Here is a 4,365-nt window from a genome sequence, read left to right on the forward strand (position 1 = left end):
ATCGAACAGAACTAACCGTCCTGAAGTTGAAGTTTGAGCAGAGACGTGAAATATCTTCGTTTAAAATTGGACTTCCCGAGGTACATCTTGATAAGGCTCCTAATGCCTCTATATAGCCTGAACATGTCATTTTTCACGATTACTTTAACAAGCTTAATCCTCGGGTTCACGGTCCTCATATTCCTTCAACCAACGTTTCAAAAAACTAAACAATAAGTTTTGGCAGATATTTGCCGACTTCAATGAAATAATTAAATAAATATTCCAGACGACATGCTGGAGGGAACCCAGAGATTGGTCCGCCGGCACGACGTGGACAGCTCAGCGCTGCGGCAGCTGATAGATTACAGCTGCACCGGCGAAGTCACGATTACTGCACAGAACGTGCATGTTCTGCTGCCGGCCTCAGGATTGCTGCAGATGCACTCCGTGCGGGATGCGTGCTGCAAGTTCCTGCTCCGCCAGCTTCACCCTTCCAACTGGCTGGGCATCCGCAGCTACGCGATCCCACATGTACGCCCTGCAGAGCTTCCAGCAGGAGGTGGGCACCGAAGAGTTCCTGCTACTGCCCGTCGAGGAGGTTCGCGAGCTGATCTCCAACAGTCAGCTGAACATTAGCTCCGAGAAGCGAGTCTTGGCCGCCGTCATTAACTAGGTGAGGCACGACCTTGCCACCCGGAGACTCCACATTGCCGAGCTGATGTCCAATGTCCGGCTTCCCCTGGTCAGAAGGGACTTCCTCATGAGCTGCATGGAAACGGAGACTCTCATGCGCGATGACTCTGAATGCAAGGAGCTGCTCTTGGAGGTCATGAAGTACCATCTGTTGCCGGAGCAGCGCAGCATATTGGACAGCCAGAGGACCCAGGAGCGTCGTCCGGAGGGCATGAAGCCCTACGCATTTGCGGTCGGAGGAGGCAGTCTCTTCGCCATCCACAACGAGTGCGAGATGTACAACCCGCCATCGAACTCCTGCAGTCCAGTGGCTCCCATGCTGTGGCAGCGATCCCGATCCGGAGTACCGTCTCTTCACAAGCAGCTTTATGTGGTCGTATGCTACGACGGAGTCAGCGACCTGGCCATGGCGGAGAGCTATAATCCGCTAAACAACAAGTGGACCAACATTACTCCTATGGGTACAAAATGCAGCTGCCTGGGAATCTGCTCCTACGATGCTCTGATCTACGTTTGCGGTGGCTATGATGGCACCTCCTGCCTGAGCAGCATGGAGCGGTATGATCCGCTGACCGGGATCTGGAGTTCCTGTCCGGCCATGAGCACGAGGAGAAGGTATTGCCGGCTGCGGAAGCTGCGGAGTGGCTTCCACGGATGGACATCTGTCCTGCATCGGTGGTAATGACGGCACCATGAGCATGTCAAGCGGAGAGCGGTTTAATCAGCGTAGGCACAGCTTGGAGCCCATTGAAGCCATGCACTCTCGCAGATCTACCCATGAAGTGGTCGAGGTGGAGGGCGCTCTCTTCGCCCTGGGCGGCAACGTTGAATCAGTGGAGTGTGGTCAACGCAATGGTGGCCTGTCGCTGCTCTGTGGGCGCCGCTGTCCTGAAGCGCGCTTCCATTTGGAGCGCGGACTGGTGCAGACGACGAACTTATGACCCTTGGCCAGCATAACTGAGTCCTTCGCCGCAGCTACAGTCAGCGGCAGTAGCACCTGAAGCAGCACCATCAATGGGAGTGGATCCGGAGCAGCGGTACCTTCATCAACGGGGGCGGGTGGCACCCTAACCGTTCCGAGTCGGGCGGTGGCGGCTGCCTTCACGGCCAACATTACGCTGAGTAGTTCTGCTCCGTCGGCCAGTTCCGCACTGCGTCGCCATCGGCGGGACACCGTCTTTTCCCGTAGTCAGTGTCCACGCATTGATCATTTCCCATAATTTGTTACTGACTTTCATCCAAATATTGCGATTCCTTGGCTTTATGGCTCCATTTTCCGAAAAATGTTGATACTGCATAGCGCATACACTAATGTAAGGACATCAACTTGTGGCCTGGCTGGAATCATGTTAGAAACACTTAATAGTTTCCACAATAGGTTAAAAAGAGCTTATAAATGAAATGAAATGAATAAAAACAAGAAAAGATATTAACGTAGGCAAGCCGAAGTATATATATCCTGCTGTTATAAGAAATAGTCAATAATAAACTAAATGTAAAAGAAGAAAACAAGTGTTTCTTTAAAAACTAATTATTATGAATCTCAAGTTAGATATAATATTTAAAATAATTGTTAATCCTTTTGTTATTATTAAGTTTGCTAGCATATAAGCACGTGATGCATAACAAATTATTTAGGCCGTTTACTGGACCTGTGCTTTGTAACTTATCCGGACTGCGTGTTTCTATCCAAAGTAACACCTCTTATGTTACTCAACACGAAGATCCATATCATCCTGCTTGGTCTCAATCGACACTGGTGCTGTGTTAGTAGAAAAATCAGAGAAGTCAACTAAGCAATAAGATTGTTTGCGAAGACGATAGCCGATCTATTTGCCAAGTTTTTTTAAACGAAATATTCAACCTTACAAGAACGATGTAAGCCTAATTCTTACACTGTATCCAAGTCGAATATAATATTCTGTCCCACCTTAAATAAAAACTCTGTTTGTTGATTGTAATATATCTTGTCGCTCTCTTGTACTTTTCTTATGTATTTTATACACGCAATTAAATCGATAAGTCAGTGTTTCGTAAAAAAAAGGGTTAGCCTCGTATTTGCCTCTCGCTCACTCCTACGGTTAGCTCGCGGTTTTCGTCGATGTGAGTATCAGGCTTTACCAAAAATGGGGAAAGATTTCATTTGCCGCGCTGCTAGAGCGGGTTAACGCCAACGCCAATGTGTAAAACGAAAGATTCTAGATACTAAATTGATTTGTATTATTCTATTTTTTTTTTTTATAAACGACATGTTTGATCGTACCTTAATACCATTGGATGTGTTAAGCAATCACTTAACATAAAGGTGGGTCTGAGCCACGAGATCCCTTGTCCTACCTGGCGCGTATGGTGAGGCTTCTATGGCTTATCGATATTTTAGTGCTGCAAACTGTTGTGAAATTTACACTTTTAAAAAGTCTTTAACTGTGTTGGCGCTAGACAGACTTTACCAAAGTTGGCACGGCATATTGAGACAAACTTGCACTGAATCAGAAGCTATTATAGTTTCAAGGATTTTAGCGTTCATACCGACATTTTTCGTTTCAATACTGAACTGCACTCACTTCAATAACCTTCAATTCGAAGCCAGATGTTGTCCACTTTGTCCGAAAATTTGTGATTTGTATATTAATTACCCAAGACGGGACATTATTTGTGGATCTGAAATCATTTTTCTGATCTGCAAGCCTTCTCATCCCACTGTTGATTGAAATAGAGAATGGACAGAGGTCCATTTTTTGATGGTTCGCTTGTAATGGTGGGCGGGGGTGTTGAGTTCTAGCGGGTAAAGGTAGTAGTGTAGGCAAAGGGCAGCTTCTATTCTTGATCGCAAATCCTATTAGAACTCGTTGTACTTAACCTATCTAACACTTCCGCTCTATCCAAAATTTGTAGGCAGGCGGGACCCGTTTTAGGGCTAGCAGTCAGTCGGGACGGGGTGAGTTCTTGGCAATCAAACTCTAGACGTTCATCACACTAATATATTACAGAGTCCCTCTTTCATAAACTTTTACCTTTGATTCTAACTATTGTTAAACTATTAAATGGGTTACTAAAGTGTGGTGTGTGTCTACATTCTATAAAAGCACTGTCCGATGTTGTTGAGAGGCTGGCTCTTTACCCTCCCTACCATGTTTTCCATAGCCGAGTTGCGCGAACCCCTTAATACAAATGCTACCGAATTATCTCAACCCATGCTTCCCGCTGTGGAATCCAAGCTTACGAAATCATTTCCAAAGTCTCAACAATCTAAATAACAATACTCAAATACTTCAATGTTCATTACAAAGTTTAATTACGAACTAACGTACTTTGCAGAATTCATTTCTGAGAAAGTGTAATTAGTCAAACTGTTTTCCTTAATAGGATACAAGTCTACCCAACCTTGTTGTAAGCCTATAATTATAGATTTAGTTTCCGTGTCAAGCTAACTTTCGGATGGAGGACTGGTTTCTGATACAAATTTACTTTAAAAGCATAGCCTTTACTACTGGTCTATGCTGAATGAATGTTGAAAGTTCTTTTACAAAATTATACGCACATTATGGGAATAACAATATTTAAGACTTGGTTTCACTCACCCATTCCTTTTGCAGTGTTGAAAAGCCTTTACACGATGCTGTAGGGAGTTTAAGTTATTATTATTATTATTATACCCGTTTCTCGTAGAGTAAAAGGGTATACTAGATT

General features: G+C 44.9%; 1 pseudogene; it reads left to right on the forward strand.

Moving 5' to 3' along the window:
- The first annotated feature begins 273 nt into the window (after positions 1 to 273).
- On the forward strand, positions 274 to 1,616 carry LOC119561798 (annotated as a pseudogene).
- The last annotated feature ends 2,749 nt before the right edge of the window (positions 1,617 to 4,365 follow it).

The sequence above is a fragment of the Drosophila subpulchrella genome, unplaced genomic scaffold (genome assembly GCF_014743375.2).
Source record: "Drosophila subpulchrella strain 33 F10 #4 breed RU33 unplaced genomic scaffold, RU_Dsub_v1.1 Primary Assembly Seq37, whole genome shotgun sequence".
NCBI lineage: Eukaryota > Metazoa > Arthropoda > Insecta > Diptera > Drosophilidae > Drosophila > Drosophila subpulchrella.